The sequence below is a fragment of the Ammospiza nelsoni genome, chromosome 5 (assembly GCF_027579445.1).
Source record: "Ammospiza nelsoni isolate bAmmNel1 chromosome 5, bAmmNel1.pri, whole genome shotgun sequence".
NCBI classification, from domain to species: Eukaryota; Metazoa; Chordata; class Aves; order Passeriformes; family Passerellidae; genus Ammospiza; species Ammospiza nelsoni.
The window spans coordinates 36,763,103-36,783,677 of NC_080637.1; positions in this window are offsets into that span (position 1 = coordinate 36,763,103).

A 20,575-nucleotide genomic window follows, 5' to 3' on the forward strand; every position below is an offset into this window, starting at 1 on the left:
GCAGCATAAAGGCTGAGAGATAGACCTGATCGATTTCTGTATCTAGTCTAGGGGAGCAAAGGGAGAAGAGCAGGCAGGCAAAGGTCTCAAGAACAAAGGTGTAGGTTTTCTTTAAATACAAATCTATTGATTATTAATACCTTTGGGCTGGAATTAAAAGGTTTATGAACATCCAAGTACTGAGTTTATAAACCCACCTTCTAATATGGCCAAGGATAGGAAAAAAAAACTTACCAGTTTTAATATAGACCCTGAGAAAGTAATCAACAAGTTTAATGTTGCCATCTTTCATTTCTCAGGGTCTGGACTAGACAGTGAAGGCCAAATCTTCTGGGTTTGTAAAACCTAAAAGTAGCCTTTCTTTTTTCTGCACTCCTTCTCCTCAAACTTCTGGCACACAAGGCTTCAAAACAAACCTTTAATTTTAGGGCAATCTTTGTAACACTTCATGTTCTTTGTCCAAGTGCGGTTTCCCTACACAGAGCAATATTTTCAGAGAGAATGATTACATCAAATTTCACTTTAGGCCAGTTCAGAGAAGGTGCCTGGTGGCTGAAGCACAGGCTTGCCTTACACTAACCCCCAGCTAAACAGAAATCCCGCAGGCTTTCTGTAGGATGTGTGACCCCATGGGGCACCCCACTGGATCGGGCTGCTCTGGAAGGACTGCACCCTGAGAGTGACCCAGATTGTAGCTGTTTATGGAGAACTGCTCTCTGTGAGATGGATTCAGGCAGGAGAAGCTCACTGAGAACTGTTCTCATGGGAGGGAACCCCGCTGAAGCAGAGGAAAGACTCTCTCCCCAGAGCAGCAGCAGAAACAATGTGTGATGAACCAACCATAACCCCCATTGCCCTCTTCCTGCACTGCTGGCAGGCAGAAGGTAGAGCTGGGAAGGAGGGAAGAAAGAGTTTTTAAGGTCTGTTCTTACTTACCTCACTAAGACATCTTGGAAAATTTCAGAGTAATTCAATTTGAAGGAAACATGAAAGAGTCATATACAGAGATATGAATGTCCACGGGTACAATAAAATTTAAACACTTCCATGTTTTGCCAACCTTACTCAGCTGCAGATGAAAACTAGAGTAAAGTAGTAACTTGCTGAGAAAATGCAAACTTTGTTTTAAAAGTACACAGCCAAGATCTGAAAGTCAGCCTCTGGCTTGCTTGAGTTGGTGCTTATTCCAATTTTTTTTCATTGCAAATTTTCTCTATTGACATGAACAGACGAATCAGACTGTTTATCACTTAAGTGAATCACAGTTTAAAACAACAGTACTTGTACAATTTTAATGACAACCTTTATAAAATTAGTCTGTTCTGGATGGCAGAACCCTGATGTACTGCTGAGCCATTTCTGTCTGAAAAGTGGCTGAGCTGGTTTTGAGTATGTGAAGTTACATTTAGTTGAACTCATTCCTTCAGTGGTTACCTAAAAGCTCATCAGAGACACAAACTGCTGCATTACTATTTCTACACTAACAGAGGACTTGACTTTAATTTTCAGCTGAAGCTCCTTGGAAAAGTCAAAAATCTGTTCAATATATCTTGGGTCTCTGTAGGACAGAAGCACAAGTTACAATATCAGACATAGTCAAACATATGAAGCAAAATGTTCCAGCACTTGCTGAGAAAATGCAAACTTACTGAAAATATAAATAGGAATGTTGGGGTTTTTTTCCTTCCCCAAAGTACTCTAACATGGCAGAAGGAACAAGACTGACTGCATGTCCTGATGACATCTTTGGGTTGTCCCACATCCTGCTGCTGGATTCCATTCACGGCCACTCTAGTGATCATGGAGCACCTCAGCAGACAGCACTCCTGAAACCTGACATCATTGTACACTCCATGCCTCAGTAATAGCAATAAATACTGTAATTTCAGAAAAGATGTTGTGATTGTGGATAAAATAACAATATAATCACAGCCAAAATACATTCAAATACCAAGAAGTCCAAACAGTTAAAGTTATTACTACAATAATGTGCAATAATAAGACTTGAAGGCTCTATTTTTGTCAGATAATTTAGCAGTTCTTTATTGCTCTAAGCTTACTTCTGCGACTGCAATATCAGCTCTGAGTATTCAGCAATTTTTGTATCTCACCACAGCTCTGTGAGGGCAATAAAACAGAAACAAAGTAGAAAGCACCTGGGCAACCCCTTGTGGTGAAACATTTTTCCTTTCCAGCAAGTTTCTCACATTTAAGCTCTTGACCCTTGGGGCCTTATCCTCTCATTATGCATCCTGAGAAGAATCTGACTCCACCTTCTCTCTAAGACTGTAGTTAGAATGCCTTTTACACTTTTCTTCTACATGTTAAACACTCCAATTCCAGCTCAGATATCCTTTACTTCAACTCCTAAATAATATCCCAGATCCTCCACTGACTCAATATTTCTCCCACACTCAAATGTTGAGATCTTTCCCTTTGTCAGTGGATCAGTGTGATTATCACATGACTGCATGCTAAAGGGACATTAAACAGTTCAGCCTCCTTAACATCATCTATTTATAGCTATCCTCTTACAATAAGTAATAGAGATTTTGTTTTGGTTTTCCTCTTGATCTTAATATCCTTCTACACCATTTATTGCTGCAGCCAGTATCCCTTCCAGGTGAATCATTCTATTAGCTGTTTTTTATGAGTTTGCCTTTTTAGATTGTTGCACTCATCTTTAATGTCCATTCCAGTTTAAATTGTTGACTTCAGCCAACTTATTTTCTTACTGCATTTCCTACATTTTCTCCATAACCAATAAAAATCTGTGCCCTTGACTATATGACTTTGGAGGGCTGCCATTTTGCTTTAACTATTTTTTCCCTTCAGTCTGTTTCACAAATCACCTTACAAAACAATAAGCTGATTTAATTGCAATTCATTTACCTAATATCTACTTGGTTTTAGTAACAGTTATTCTGCATTCCCAGTATTAGAATTGTGAGTAAATGAACAGATTCTGATGCACACTCTTATGCTGAAAAAATTAAGATCAAAAAGATGAAATCCATTCCTTTAAAATAAATAAATAAAAGCACCATAATTTAAACAAATAGGTAATCAAGTCAAAGCCAAAAGTGAGTCCTACTTACCTTACCTCCTAGTATCTTGTTCATTTACTTGAACCAGTGACTAAGGCAGCCTGAATAGACAAGTGAAATATAGAAAATGAACATTTACCATTCTCAACAAAACACCTGATTCTGGGAGAATCACCTTCATTCCTTTGAATTTAGCACTAAAATATCATTCAAGTCTCAGGTGTCAGAATACTTAATATCAGGCAGGCATCAATTCGAAAATTGCTGAGAGAATTTGAAACGGCAGAAGAGGACATTGTCTTCTAGATCATTGTCCCGGGTTGACCCCACCTGGATTCCAAGTGTCCACCAAAGCCTCTCTATCACTCCCTTCTTCTTCACAGAAGGGAAAAGAAAACATAATGAAAGGCTCATGCATCAAGATAAAGACACAGAGAGTGCACTCATCCATTACCACTATTAGCAAAACACATTTTTTCTGAGGAAATTAGTTTAATTTAATAATAATTAGATCAGAGTAGGGTAATGAGAAAGAAAATCAAATATTAGAAAAACACCTTCCCCCCCCCTCCCCTTCTTTCTTCTGGGGCTCCAATTTACTCCCAGTTTTCACTCCCTCTTGTCCCACCACAGAGCAGAGAAATGAGACTATGGGTTGTCATCAGTTCAAGACCTGTTGTCCCTGCTGCTCCTTTCTCCTCAGGGTAAAGACTTCTCACACTGTTCCCCTACTCTTTCCACAGGCTGCAGTTCTTCACAAACTGCCCCAGTGTTGGTCATTCCCAGAGTGAAGTCTTTCAGGATCAAATTTTTTCCAACATACGTTTCACAAGTCCTGCCAGCAAACCTGCTCCAACACAGGCTCCTTTCTCCATGAGCCTACTCATTCCTGGCTTCTTACAGGGTCACAGTTTCCTGTGGGCATCCAGCTGCTCCAGGGAGGGGTCCTCCATGGCTGTAGGTGTTTCTCTGTTCAGCTGCCCCTCCATGGCTGTAGGTGTTTCTCTGTTCCCTGCCCCTCCATGGCTGCAGGTGTTTCTCTGTTCACCTGCCCCTCCAGGGCCTGCAGGTGTTTCTCTGTTCCCTGGGTCCTCCATGGCTGCAGGTGTTTCTCTGTTCCCTGGGTCCTCCATGGCTGCAGGTGTTTCTCTGTTCCCTGCCCCTCCATGGCTGTAGGTGTTTCTCTGTTCACTTGCCCCTCCAGGGCCTGCAGGTGTTTCTCTGTTCCCTGGGTCCTCCATGGCTGCAGGTGTTTCTCTGTTCCCCTAGCCTTCCATGGCCTGCAGGTGTTTCTCTGTTCCCCTAGCCTTCCATGGCCTGCAGGTGTTTCTCTGTTCCCCTAGCCTTCCATGGGCTGCAGGTGTTTCTCTGTTCCCTGCCCCTCCATGGCCTGCAGGTGTTTCTCTGTTCCCTGCCCCTCCATGGGCTGCAGGTGTTTCTCTGTTCCCCTAGCCTTCCATGGCCTGCAGGTGTTTCTCTGTTCCTGCCCCTCCATGGGCTGCAGGTGTTTCTCTGTTCCCCTAGCCTTCCATGGCCTGCAGGTGTTTCTCTGTTCCCCTAGCCTTCCATGGCCTGCAGGTGTTTCTCTGTTCCCTGCCCCTCCATGGCTGCAGGTGTTTCTCTGTTCCCCTAGCCTTCCATGGGCTGCAGGTGTTTCTCTGTTCCCCTGCCCCTCCATGGCCTGCAGGTGTTTCTCTGTTCCCCTAGCCTTCCATGGCCTGCAGGTGTTTCTCTGTTCCCTGCCCCTCCATGGGCTGCAGGGGCACAGCTGCCTCACCATGGCTGCGCCACAGGCTGCAGGGGAATCTCAACTCTAGCACTTGTAGCACTTCCTTCTACTTCATCCTCACCAACCTTGGTGTCTGCATAGCTGTTTCTCTCACAGATTTCCACTCTGCTCTCTAGCTGCTCTCTGGCTGCTGTTGCAAAGGGTTTTTCCCTTTCCTAAATCTGTTATCCTAGAGGTGTCGCCACTGTGGATGAAGTGTTTGGCCTTGGAGAGTGGCAGGTCCATCTTGGAGCTGGATGTGTGGGAAGCTTCTGGCAGCTTCACACAGAACCCACCCCTGCACACCCCTTCTACCTAAACATTGCCATGCAAACCTAACACATTTCTGTAAAAATAAATACTACTAATAACAAATTTAAATCATGCGTCGCTATGTATATTAACAATATCACTTCATTACTTACAGAAACAGATTCTGTTACTAACTGTGATGGATTCCTCCTAAAATTACTTCTTTTGTCTGTAAAAAAAAATATTCTTGACTGAAGAAAACCAAGAAATTAATAGGAAATCATACCATTAAAATAGAAAATATGAATACATTAAATAAAAATTAAATATTCCAATAAAAATGTATCTAAAGCATAAAAGATTCAATGTTGAAATTCAGTAAATAGAGTTACTCTATAAGAATAAGCTTGAGGTTTGGAATTAGAATTACCTGAAAACACTGAACACATTAAACATGACCTTTAAGATTCAATTTCGTGTGTGGGAGTGTGAGGCTAATGAAATAGCTGAAAGATCATATTTGTAAGAAATCTGCCTGCTGGTGGAAGTAATGTTAGTATAGCCAGTGCTGCTAACATTCTCCAGAGTCAGTGGACTCTAAGGCCTGACATGTTATTTATTTGATGAAGTGTTTTATTCTCAAGCTCCATTTTATGTATTTTGTTTTTTTTCTTTATGCTTTCTATGATTTCAAGTGCAAAAATTAAAAGGTGACATTTTTGCTAAACCAAAACTGTACACCCAAAACCTGGGGAGTATTTGAACTGAGAGAGAAGTTGTTGCATATTATCCTGCATTGTTGGGAATACTCTTGTTAACATATGAACAGCAAGACAGATAATAAAACAGCTATGTTTGTGTATATGAGAAAAAAAAAAAGTTTTTCCTTCTATCACTCAATGTGTTACAAACATAATCTTTGCTCTGTAGTTTTTTTTTTATTAATTTCTTCCAGCAAATAAGCCTCTGGCTCCCAAGCCCAACAAATAATTTCCTTCACCAGTGGAACCATATGGTTAAACAATACCTGCAATCAAAAGAAGCCATTAAAAAATTTAAAATCTTATTGTGAATATTGATGTCAGGTTTCACACTTGTTCCTCAAGAAATTATTTCTATATTTCCTTTATGTGGAAGATCAGTAAGGGGTAATAGTTTGAGGGCTGTGCCAGGCTAGGAGGCTTCCTGGTGATGTCCTTGACCCAGGCCTGGTCAGTATATTCAGCCTTCTGCTCCCCTTAGAAGGGAATTGCCTACAACTGTAACCTGTCTTTTCTTTCTCTTGAAGTGGTTCTAATAGGGGATGTTTTATACTCCTTGATCTCACCCCTTCTTTTTGGGTTGTCCCAGTGAGGGTGTCCAAGGCTTTCATACCAATCAATACACATCTGTTTGCATTGCAACTCCAAATCTGTTTTTCAGGGAACCTCAATGCAGCACTAACCTCCTTTTATTCAAATGTTTCTTTCTAGTTTCTCCCCAGAGTCCCATCCTGATCTTTCCATGTTTACACAAGTCACTTGAGACTGTGGAGGGGGAGTTTTATCCCTTCCTCTGCCTGAAGCCTTTTTGTCCCTCAATACATGGTATCCTACTTTTTCTTTAGCTATTAATTGGATTTATATCTCCTACCTCCCAATTCCACTTTTCATTTGCATCCCTTGCTCCTACTCTGTCCATCCTGGAGTCTCCTGAACGTTTTTAGGGTCCCTGACATGGGCTACCCCCCATAGGTTGCTTATCCTAATCTACTCTCACTGATACCCCAGACACTTCCAGCATTTTTATAGGGTGTTTTTTTAATCAAATCTCTCTGTCCCTCCTACTTAGGGGGCAGCAGCAGGAGAAGCACAGTGCATTCATGGAGGGGAGGTCCCCACAGCCTCCCAAGAGACTGGAGCAGCAGCAACAGAGGGGTTGGGCTCAGCCCAGGCAGCTGTGCTGGAGACACACACAGATGGGAGCTGCAGCATCCGTGTCCACCACAGCCACTGCTGAGAACATGAAAGTGGAGATTTTTCAAAGCCCTGAGAATTTGCCAAATTTAGGCAGTTTCTCTCAGGGACAGTGCAATGTTCATCCTTGACAGAACTGAACCTGACCAGCATTTCAGTTTCTATGCCAAGCATCAAAGTTCCTTACCACAGAAAATATCTCCCTCTCCCATTTCTTTCATTCTCGGAAGCTGCAAAAAACCACCTCAATGTTAAAATTTTATAAACAAAATAAAGCATTCCATCCCTAGGAGCTGGTAAGGAAAGTTCAGCCTTCCCAGTCTAAGTTTGGCAAAGTTAAAAGAAAATTAAAACAGAGACCTACAAAAGGAAATGTCAAGGAATATGAATTACGGGCAGTCCCACTGATGTTTCCTGTACCAAAAAAACCACAGTAATTTCCCTAGACTTCCCCTCAGTTTTGCTTCATGGTTTTTTTTAGTAGTTTTCCTTATGCCCCAAACGCTTAGATATAGCAGAAACTTGCTTTGTACAGCTGTCAGTACACTTCTGTCAAGAAAGAGGGACTGCAACAGTGGGCATGAGCTATAAAGTATCGTTAGCTCTTGGATCCAGTACAAATATAGAAAAAATATCTGTACAGGTCTAAAAGAAGCTAAGTGAAGTACTGTCTTTCTGTTTTCTCTGCGCACATTGTGCTGCTGCCTTAAGACTGAGTCACTCCATCTCCAGACAGGTCTAGTGCCCACAGACCCACAAGTCATTGCCTGGGAGCACATTGCAAACACAAGGGTTATTTCTACCACAGCAGGAAATTTAATTCTGCTCTGGGTTTTATAGCATTTGCAACAGGGAAAATTCAAATTTCTGTTTTACAATTATTTCCTTTTTTCTTTTTCCTGGTCATTATGGAAACTTTCCACCTTTAATATAGGATTCCGCAGCCATTGAGCTACATTTGCTAAGTTGACTGTCCAGACATAAACAAACACCTTCCCTTTTTTGCTCTTATTCTGCAGATGCATTTTTCCTTCTCTAATCTTCCCACACTGCTTTTTTTCCTTTCTTCACTTCCTCAAGCATTCCCTGATGCCAAAAAAATCGTTGCCTTCTTATAATACCTTTGCAATCTCTTTGCAGCCATTTCCATTGCAGTCCCACTGGTGCCCACTCTATGCTCACATGATATTTTCAAGCAATGAGCAAATTCTCCAGCTGTGCTGTTTAGCATGATGCAAAACAAGCTGATTAGTAACAGCAGCAACAGAAGTAATTAAAAAAGAAACACAAAATAATTTTAAAAAAGAAGGTCCTTGAAAACTGAGTTTTCCCTTAACACTAAAACCCTCTTCCTTTTGGGAGGAATACCAACATTTTAGAACTAAATGTTTGCCCATATATCTGATGAACCTGAAATTCATCTTATGTGTGCAAAGCACCAGAAAAGAATAACAGTTACTGGATCTACTAAATTCAAAAGGATATGTTATACTACTATTTATATTTATATTTATATTTATATTTATATTTAACCATTTATATTTATTTTTATTTTTATTTAACCTCTTTTGAAGACCAAATCTTATTTCATGAAAAATATTGAGTACACAATCTTCATTTACAAAACTATTTTCATCATAAAGGACTGTAAAACAAAACAGATAAAAATATCAGTGACAGATGAAACAGAACTAACTATATTAAACAATTATTTTGAGAAGAGTGAAGCCCACATAAATTATGAAAACAGGATTTTATCAAATGTCTTAAACTTTCATTTACATGCAGGAGCAGATGTGGCTGACCTAAACTCATCAGAAACAACAACTAAAACAGGCAGTCTCTATAATGCAGAGTATGAGAGCAGAATTATTTGCTCTTTTAAGTGAGCTGGGTTGAATCCTGCCATGAGAAATCAATGGAAATGTTTTCTATGAAGATTAGTGAAATTTGGACTGAACACTAAATGGAGAATTGGGCTTTTAAGAGAAATGTATTCTCATATTCTCATATGTCTGGATTCCTCGTGATCACATATTTATTCCTGAAAATGCTCTGTACTGTATTAACTACCTACTCTTGCTGTACTTTCTGAGAGGGGAAGTAAAAGGAATGACAGAATCCAGTGAGACATAAAATGGAATACGCCCTTCAGGAGTAGGGTGCTCTTACAAAGGCAGATGTGCAAAAATGAATTGAAATGTATCTGGAACAATGGGGAAATCTGAGGTACTACTTCCTGAAACACTAATATCTACATTTTAACCAGGAAAAGTCTAAATTAAAAATCTTGACAGTGCTTAGAGTGGGGTAGTCACCTTCCAGTTGGGTGTTCTGGCTGGTGAGTTTGATCTCCTTTTGACTCCCTGGAACTATATATTTTACACTGCTTTTTATCAAGCACCAAACATAAGAAAGCACCAAACACAAGAAAGCCTGACTGTGTTTTAGCTATCAACCCCTGGTTGAGTTTTGAACAGAGTTTAAATCCCTGCTTGCTGAGTATTTCCCAAAAACAGATCTCCTCTTCCCTTGCCAAGTATTTTAGATGTGTGTACAATAATAAATGGAATGGGTCTGGTATGCATTTGGCCTTAACTATCTATACCCCTTACATGCTAGCTTAATGTCCCTGTCATCTTTTGATGAAGCCAAGATTCCTCACGTTCAAGTCTAAAATAATCCAGATGTGTTTTCCAATAGTTAAAATAGATTTTTTTTTTTTTCCTTTGGAAAAAACTATTATGAAGGAGGTTAGCCAAAAAAATGTATGTTGTGACACGCCTCATGCTCTTCTGGTCAAATGGCTGTCCTTGACTGTTTTACTAAGTAGTACAGACACAGACAAAATCCCTTTATTATCACAGACAGTTTAACAGAAATAGGCTCTGGCTTCCTAAGCCTATTTCTTCATTCCAGCTCCACAGAGATACGAATCTTACACGAGTATCTTGGTCCACATTGAGACAGGATTTTATACTTACCTGGGGCCTCCTGTTGGATATTACTATTCAGGAACTTAATTTCTCTTATCTAGCATGTAAGATATCTGAGCACTTACTCCCACATTTTGAACCCCACTCCCTAAAGAGATGGGTGACAAAGCTTCAAATTTTATATTGCCAAGCTTTCTGAAATGCCCACATTCCTTTTTAATTCTCAGCCAACGTATGCTGCTAGCTAAGCCTGAGTACTTGTAGCTTTGCTTCATTTCTCATCTGCTGTCATTCCTCCTCTTCTAGGTTAATTCCTTCCACCTCTCATTTCACATGCTAGTAGAAGCAGAATATCATCAGGCAGACATCACTGAGTATTTGTTTTTATCTCTTCAGTTTGGTTGGTTGCTGTTAACAAAATCCTCTCAGGGTAATTTGAGAAGTGTCCTTTTACATCACCTTTATGCTCTCATACTCTGGAAATGAACTGTAAGAGAGTAATAAATAAACTCATACAAGATTGCTTTTTTTTTTTCCTTCCAACAGATTGTGTAACTGCTTGTTTGGCTTGGGGTAGTACATACAAAACACCCCAAGAAATACTTACATAACAGAAGAAGAAGGACATATTCTAAAATCATCTGTTAAGGATAGGGAAAATGTGTAGCTGCCTTGGCCTACTTAGTGAATGTATATTTCTGCATGATGGAGCTGAGAAATGATGGGAGCAGGAGTTTTGATATGACAGCCCTATCCCTATCCTGAGCTGACTACCCAGTAAGATCAGCCTGAGTTGCCAGTTTGGGAACAGAGGCCCCCTTCTCGTTAAAGCTGAGCTACTGCTGAGCACTGAGGGTTATGTGCTGGTGCTTGGCCAAATTAAATCACACCTGTCTTTGCACTAAACCTCCTTGCTCTACAGATCACCTTGCAGAGGAGATCTGCCATTTTCAGCACTTGCCGGTCTTCTAAATATTTCTGCCAACTCTGTGTTTCAAGTTTCCTTCAAAGTCTCACAGGGCCCCACAGCCCCATCTGGGTCATTGATGATTCCTTATTTGTAGCTGTGGTTACAAAAATTGCAGTCTCATATACCAAATGTCCAACCTTTTAAATCTGAATCAATGAGAGTAATATGTGGAACTTTTAACTGATCTCTAAAAACTTCATGAAGAAGGTCGTCTGGCATTTGTTCAGTTTCTTCACAGATATTTGAAGGTCATTCAGAAGGACAGTGGCTGAAGTGGAAAAAAATACACATCTCCTGAGTTCTCCATCTCTTAGGCATTCCACATGAAAGGAAGATCTTTAATATCTACCTGAAAAGTCACTCAGAGACATGCAAAAAGAAAGCTGTATTTTAATAATGCTAGGGGAGACTAAAAGCTCTAATTATAAATGATGCTTCTTTCAGAAGCACAGAGCCCTGACTAAGGCCTGTTACTATACAGCCATTGAAAATATTTCAGGTTTATGAGCTAGAGCTGAGACTACTGGCTGTTCAGAATAACATTTAGTTTCCAGCTAAAATATTTTGCAGCCACATAGGTAAAAATCTATGCAGAAACTTTTTGTCTTCATACTTTGATGATACGCAAAAGTCATTACAGATACTTTATGTCTTCAGTTAGATGCAGTCCAGAATGGCAATAGGTCCCTTAAGCATATAACATTAATGCAAATTGTAAAGTCCTTTCTGGAAATGTATTCTGTGGCTTATAGTCAGATAAGTGAAAATCTGTCACAGAATTCCAGTCAAAGGACTTGCCACCCAAATTCTCCTTTTTTTCCTCATAATGATCGTCTCCCCCAGCCATGAATGTGTTATCTCCAGTGTATTGCTAATCCTCAGAAACAAAGTTCCTGAACTGAGGAAATGGGGTGAGACTGAGAGAGTGAAAAAGTCCATGAATGAGAAATGGGGACTCTGAACCATCTGCTGTTAAAAGGGAGGACAGATAAATTCAGATTTATGCAGGATAATTTTAAGCCCCATCTTTAAATTGTGCTTGATGGTTCATATTGTTAAGAACAGACTTGTCCTCTTGTATGTAGTTAACGTCCTTAATTTATTTTGGGGATTACAGTTTCAGAATTGCTAAGCGACTCATAGTCAGCAGATGATGGAAATTGCATCAGTCCATGCTGTCCTCAAAACAGTGAAGTAACTGCTCCATTTTCTCACACCATAACAAAATATCTGAAATGTTATGACTTTGGCTTGAGGAGCTCTCAAATTACTGGAAATATATGTCATGATTTTTCCAGTAATGCTGAGCATTATTTTACCACTCTTATTACACTCACACTGGTGTATCTTAGTTTCTCTCCACTAAACCATAAGAAATCTTAAAAAATATAAATGCATGAATACTAAAATAATATAGTCTATTTGTGGTTTTCTTTCCAGTTAATTGGAATGACTGCGCATTTTATTCTTTGACTTCTTTTTTCTATTACTGTAAAATTACGAAGTAATACATCCCTGTCTTCATTTGTGATTTTGGAAGCAATGCTAGCCTCTGGTCATTGTCCTGAATCATGTACAGTGTTTTCTGAAGACACATTGGAGCCAGTACAGGCACAGATAATTTAAGAATACTTCAGGGACACTCTCTGTACATCCAATATAGTCCTTTGTAATGCTCAGGTATTTTCTCCAACAGGGCAGCCAGATAAAGACAAGGTAGAAATGGCAGCTCCAAATTCTTCAAAAAAGATGGTCCTCTGCTTTAAAGAAAATTACTGTCAGTCTCTGAAGATTTCCAACACATATTGAGTCACCAGAAGGATGACAAAGAGACTTGTTAGAAAAAGAGATGAATTGCTATGCTGACTTATCAGCACTAATGTGCAAGTTGTTTAACAGGATGAAAACCAGGAAGGATTTCTGCTCCCATTTCATTCTCCTACAAACCAAGTGATAATTTTTGCATGAGACTTCCTGCCAAGAGTTAGCATTTCTGAAATAGGAACCTTACAAACAATCCTAAAGTCAGTTAATCTCAACTGTATAGGAATATATGAACTCTGCACATATGCATATGTGCATGTGTCTGTGTATGTGCTCTGTGATTAAGATAGTTTAAAATTGCCAAGGAAATTCTATTCACTAAACTAGAATTGACAAAATGCATGCAACATTTGCGAGTGCCAAGTAAGACTAATTACAATACTCAGCTGGTTTCCAACAAATGAATGATCTTTACTGTTTGTTTTTCAGCTGCCAGATGGAGTGGAATAGTCTGTGCCATGAATCCAGGGACAAGAGAAATACCTAAAAATTCAGATTTATGGTTGATTGGTTTTGACAAGTACATTTTGTACCTGCTAACCATGTAAGTTTGTAACTCCAAATTTCAACTGAAGACACAACAGTTTATTTCCCCAACTCTCTCCTAAAGTAAGGCTGCGTGATATAACTTTCTAAAACAACACACCAAACCAGATATTTTTACTGATTGACTTCTAGGTGATACTATCATGTATTTAACTGGTGGTATCTAAGAGTCTGAGCATTGCCTTAACTCCACAAATAGCCCTGTTGTCTTTTACTGATACCAGGGCACTACAGAGCAAATAAGGTAAAAATGTGGGATTTGAGAACTGCTCACTGTTTGGGGAGGGCTCACAGCGCTACCGACTGTGCTTTGATCAGAAAATAGCAGAACCCAGAAGAGTTTATAAAAGACTATTTTGAAATGAGTGTTCTTAAGTTTGGAAGGAAGCATGGGGTTTAAATGAGCCCATCTGGCAGCGCTGCTGAGGCGCCTCTCACGCCTGGCTGGCATCGGGGGGCCGGATTGCGATCCCCTGGCACAGCTGGGCTCCATCTCGGCTTGCAGGGGGGAGATGGCACCGCACGAGGGCTGGAGTGCAAATGAAGTTACTGCAGCCCGACCCTTCTCCTTGTATAATCAGGGCAATCAGAGGCGAACAATACTTTTGAAGCAGCAACTGCTGCTCCAGCCACATCCAGCTGATAGTTTGACACATGCATGAAAGCAGCGTGTGTCATGACATTTGAAGACTAATAAGCAACCCAGGAAACTCTCCAGAAAAAATTGTGTATGTCTGTGTGTATGTATCTTCTCTTTATTTGCTTTTAAATAATTCTCCATGTAATTCACTGATGTTTCAAATCCCTTTCCCCTCACTCCACGTACCAGCAGGAGCTTGTTATGTAAGAGAAGTAAAAAAAAAAAAATCTGTTTTTCACTTCAGGAGACTGAGATGTATACAAAATTTTGCTATTACGTCCTTTTTGCTTGATAAGGACATCTGCAAAATTTGCGCAATCCACAAACATGAAGGATTTCACCCATCAAAGATTTTACTGTGGCAGAGAACTATATGCCCAGTGATAATGAATGAAATAATTAAATGAATAATAATGAATAATAATTATTCTGATATAGGTAAAGTCAGAGACCGTCCTAATTTTTTTGCATTGTAGGACCAAATATCTCTGAGCAATTCAAACAGACAAATGAAACCCACGATGTTGAGAATCCCTCAGCAAAGGGGGAGATGATCTCTAAGCATCCAGTGTTTCAAGCACGATTTAAGGGCAAAGGTTAGTTGGCTTTATATTTAAAGTGCAGCTGCAAGACCTGTCAAAAGAGTTCTTATATGTATTTTATATTTTTCTATAATATTTGGTGTTAATATTTTAGCTCCAGATGACTGATTCTATTTCTCCTAGTGAAATCTGGACTCTTTTCAATTAAATGTGGGTTGGTGTACACACATTTAACAAATAGAGACTACTTCAAATTTTATCTCAAAACCACCACCAATCAAAAAGGTTTTTGAGGATTTTCTTCTCCTTTCACAAGTGAATAAATGGTTAATAATGTCTTAGTCCACTTTTGGTACGATAATTATTCTTCATATCTATGAGCTCTGAACATTCTAGACCTAAAATTTTCCTTTTGCTTCTCCCCGGCCCCATTCCGTTTGATCACAAAATGGTCCACGCCAAGGTTGACTTAAATTTGTTTCTTTGTGCCATCTGGTGGAGGTTGTTTGTAAATGCACAATACCTTTGTAGTTTTTCCTCCACGGTTGTGTCGCCAGGATTTTCTTTTTTTTTTTCCTTTCCCCCCCAAAACAGTAATGCCTCTTGAAGAACTTTAGCTAATGTGAACATTTATGCATGTACCACTCAAACAGAATGCTATATTTTTATTTCCTTTAAGAATAGAGAAGTACAAAACTTAAATTGTCACCTTGAAAAAACAATTTTAAAGCAGGGTGAAAATTTGTTCTGTCTTTTGCAGACAATTCTTTATTTCAAAAGCTGTCATGTTTACTTCACAGGCTTTTTCTGCAATACTACTCCAGGGAAACCAACTTATGGTAAATCAAAAATAGCAAAGAGTTTCAGGAAAACTTTTCAAAAGTCATCAAAATTCTACAGTTGCTTCTTTGGTAAAAACAAAGCTTACTGTATTTCTTAGTTACTTCAGTAGCTTTCATGTAGAAAAATTTAGAACTAAGGAAATTAATAATATATTGAAAATTTAATTTATGTAACTTACTGAAATATTTTAAAGTCAGTAATAGAGCAATATTCTTCAAGCTAAACTTATCTTTTCCATTTGCTGCCATATTTACATTTATATAAATATGATTTTCTCCACTTAAACCAACCACATAGCATATGTCCATCTCTATTTCTCCCCACAAAACTACAGTTCCATTGCTTTTATTGGCATAAGATATTTTTATTGGTCATAAAGTTTATGAAACTTATTTTCTAATAAGAGAGTGGAAAGGGTATAAATTACTCTCTGAAAGGGTATAAATTACACATACACACACACTTCAGGATTTTAAATTTTCCTAAGGAATTTTCCCCTCATTGTTCACTTGGGTGACAATCTCAAGTAATGTGGATATAGAAATTAAATTTATCTTGTAAGTAAAGTAATACCAAATCAATTTACATTGATACTTCCAATTTTAAAATTGAAGAGTGATGAGAGACTTTAAAATGCTGTTCTCATTGAATTGCTATTTTACAATGAAGTTTATAATTTTCAACATAAGTTAAATGAAAACACCTTTGTTTAGTGTATAAGCCTGCCGTGTGTTAAATCCTGATTTCTTTCTATGTTTCATGTTCAAACCTTTGTGAGAAAAATTTGCATTTAGTTAAGATTTAACTTGGGCTTTCACATCTTAGATAACTATTATACTGAAAGTCTTTCATTTCTGGGCATTTATGTCTGCTTAACAATTAACCAAGAATTACTTTACCAACTGTGTCTAATTTAGCTTTTGTGCCTAATTTCTAGGATTAAATTAAAAACAGATGGCCCCTGAGTGGCAAAATGAGCATAAATTAGTCTTACATATTGAAATTCACTTGGAAAAATATTAAAATGAAACTGAAGTACATTTTAGGGGGTGCCTTGCCTTTTATAAAAGTTAGCATGATGGTGAGTGCAATTGAGCAATCTTGTACTACAGATCTGGAGTCTTAAAAATCCATCTATCCAGAGAGTCACTTCCTAGAATGTGGGGTACTTTTCCACAGAAATACACAGAAGGATGTTATGTTCTTTATTGCATATGCCAATAAATCTGACAGGAATAATATTAAGGTGAGAGATCTCCTCAGTTTTACAGTGCAGTGTAGGGGCATAGGGCCCCTATATGATGCAAAGGAATTTAGGCACTCTTCATTCCGTGCCCTTTCTGCTCTCATGCTCAGCTCAACATGCAGTCAGCAAAGAGCTCCCTATCTCAGCATGCAAGAACAGTCAGAGCTTGAGAGCTCCATTTAAAGGAAAGCTGATTTAATTCTTATTATTTTCCTATGAATTCTCTTTGAGAGGAAGGGAATATCTTCCCTAGACTTTCTCCCTAACATTTTGGCATAAGAGAGAGATCTCCTTACTCTACAGGTGCTTCTTATGAACAAGAGTTGGGACTTGCACAGACAGGAAGAGTTGCTTTTATGAGCAAGTGGGATTTCTGTAAACATCGAGAGATGAAAACCAAACCTTCTACTCATTTAAGATACATTAAAGACATAATCTTGCCCAAGAAAGACATGTGAATTAATTAATGTATAAGGTGGTTTGGAAAGAGGGCTTAAAGGATTAGGCAATATAAAACTTCTGTCATTGTGTTGTAACAGGTGGGTGGCCCATGAATATTTCTTTTTTCTGAGGAACATCAAGCACCTTCAAGTGTTTCTGTTTTAGGTCTAGTCTTTGCAATGGCTGATAAGTACCTTCCATCTTCTTCCTCTCATTCATCCTACTTCTCATCACCTGATGCTGTAGCCACCAAACCATTCTTCAAGACAGCTGTGCCTCCAAGCACAAAATAAATTATGCACACAAATGAAGACAGTGAAATTGGAGCTAATTTATTGCCTTCTTCAAGGCTTTTGTTCAGAGAGCTTCTGCTGACAGTGGGGACAATAAACTATCATTAGGCCACTGAAGTTGTGTCAGAAATAACACTCTGACCTCAAGTTCTGTTTGTCCTCCTGCCTGACTCACACAAAAAAGTTTTCCTAACAAGAAGTTATTCTTTTTTTATGCATGAAGGCCAAAGGGCGTTGCAAGCTCCTCACTGATACACCAGTGCCTATGAAAGCCTATGCCACAGCAAACCAAATCAAGAGGGACCAGCACTGTTTTACCCTCAATTACCCCAGATTTCTATGTCAGTCTATACATAACCACCCTGAGCTAACTTGCCCAGCTGTGTTTCTGTTTGGGCTTCCTGACCTGGGCTCTGCTCTGCAGTACGGTGTTTTCTGCCTCCCTTTCCTCATCTCAGCAAAATGCCAGGGCAATTTGTGCAGAGCACACTGCTGCTTGAGCAATGTCATGGGAGAGTGAGTGCAGAAAGAGTTTTGGGGAGCATCCCATGCTCCAGGTCAGCAAGGAAGGAAAGTGCACCAGTGCCCCACTCTCTGGATTGCAGCCTCTCTATGGCATCCTACTGAGGAATGCAAATCTGACCTTGGCCTGTTGAAACCAGGTCCCAATTCCACCAAGAGGAAGACTGAATTTCCCAAAAACCAAATTAAGGTGCGCTAGAAATCGGGGAGCCTGGGAAACCTCCACAAATACTGATTTGTCTCTAAGTTCAGTAAAGTTGCCAGGCCTAGAAATAATATTTCTAAAGCAAAGCATGGATCACATGTGGGTTCTGAATACACTTTGTGTACCTGCAATACATCTGAACTTAATATCATATTTAACAAAATATGATGCAGCACTGCATATATCTCCCTATTATCATGCTCATTTTACAGCTATACCTAAAGCTTATTATTGAACACTTAGGTTTCTGAACAACTTTTAGTAATCATAACACTTGAGTTATACCCTGTTAGACCCAAGAGATCCTCATTATTAACTTCGCTGATGAGGAGAAATCACATTAATTAAAAAAAAAAAGAACAAAAAAACCCCAAATCATCATCTAATTGCAAAACCCTTCCCAAATTAGAGATAAATTTACTGAAACAAATTCTAAGAAACAAGTTCTTCCTTCTGGTGAACCTGTTTTGACCATACACATAGTTCTTTCCTATGGTTTGATATATATTTTCTGTGAACATATTATCTGATGGGATATTCTGGGGGAGGGAAGGAGGGTTTTTTGATTGTTTTTCAATTTTCATGCATCTCTGGTTTGTCTACATCCACCATATAATATGGTGTGGTCCTATAATCACGAGTTTGAGGCAGCTATGTCTCTTGAGCTCAAAATCTCCCATGAGTTGTGACGTAGTGTCAGAGGTGAAATCTCCTATGAAGAGGCTTCTTATGAGAAAATATTAGCAGAAAGTATTAGCAGGACCTAATCCCTTCAGCTAGATTGAAAGCAGCAGAAGAAATGTTATTACCTCCTTGGTAAATCAAGAATCAAAGAGCAAAAGGAAGGAGAGAAAAACACCATGGTGTTTTTCAAATTGCACAAGCCCTTCACTTAGATAAGAAATTCCAGGGTTTTCAAGAAAGTTGAACCAAGCATGGAGTACCAAAAAGTGCTTTGTCAGCACCCTTATGCAGACCTCAGAAATTCTGTCTTTTGAAAGCTTTCAAGGACTAGAGAAAATTCTTTTTTAGAGGCAACACAAATACATTTTCAAGGTAATAAAAATAAATGCAAATAAGTTAGGAAATGGGAAAAAAAGATCTCCAAACATTAGAGGAAGGACCCACAAATTGTGCTGTTTACCTCCTGTGAACTGTAGCATTTAATGAACTCTTAAGACACACTGAAAAATATTTAGAGCACTTTAAGCAAATGAGCCAATGTGATTGCACAGGGAAAAAATAACATTGCCATTTTTGTGTTCTTTTCCTTGTAAGTTACTCAATTTTCCAAGACAATTACTTTTTTAAATTTAGTTCTGCTGATATCAGGTCGAAGAAGCAATTATGAAAACCACATTTTATTTGCTATAATATCACTGGCACTGTACAATTTGCCAAAGGACAGATGACAACAGGAAGCCTTGGTGGTTTAGTCATGAAGGAAATTTCTTGCACCATCTAATTTAAGGGAACCTATTTGGGTACCAAGTGGCTGTAGACAAGCTATTCCAGCCCACTGGGGACACAGCCCCCAGATCCTAACAGCTAGCATGAGAGGGACTGAGACAGGAACTTTGCTCCAGCAGGCAGTAATGAGAGGGGGTTACAGGGCTGAACCCCACAGCAGGGCACTGCCAGGTCCAGAGGCCCCACTGGCACCAGACAGCAGGAGTATCTGTCTCTTAGGGAAGGGTCACCCTTCCCAGGAAAAGCACAAGAGCTGCCCAGGAAAGTTCTTGAGTAGCCATCCCTGAGTGTCTTTAATAGACGTGAAGATGTGGCACTTAGGGACATGGTTTGATGGTGGCTTTGGTAGTGCTGGATTGAGGGTTGGACTTGATGATCTTAGAGTTCTTTTCCAACCTAAGTGATTCTTTGATTCCAAGAGGCTATGGGAGGAGGCATGCAGCCACATGTTAGTTGGCTGTGCTTCAGTTGGTTGGGGAGAAAGTATTTTTCAGAGGCTTCTTCTGGAAGCCCTTCCTGGTCAAACAGAAGCCAGGACAGAAGGATACTGACCCTGATAAATTCCTTACCTTCAGGTTGTCTTTAACTACACATCTTTCAAAGTATTTTTTGATTTCCCATGTACCTTGGTTAATTTTGGAAAGCAAATGCTCTATAAGATGGAGCTCCCAAACCTCTCAAAAGCAGATATTTCCAGGAGAGAGAAAACAGGTCATGGGTCTTCTCCTTGGCTGAAGAATCGTGCTGCAGGCTGTCAGCATCCTTTCCAGCACCAGAAAAGTTTCATTTCCATCTGAAAAACCACACCACCACAGAAGGAGCACCACAGAAGGAGTGGTGATGCCTCTCCCCCCATTCTGCCCTATCTGCCCACACAAATGCAGATTGCTCTTTGGCATTTATCAGCTACCCATGGAAGAAAAGTGACAGATTTGAACTCCATCTGTGAGACAGACCCAGACCTCAAGCCTTAGCCTAATGCTATGAGATGACAGGCCTCATTGCTGCAGCATGAGAGAGAAATCCTGCTCAGGTCTCTCAGGAAATGGGGTGCACAACTTCAGCTGTGGTTGGG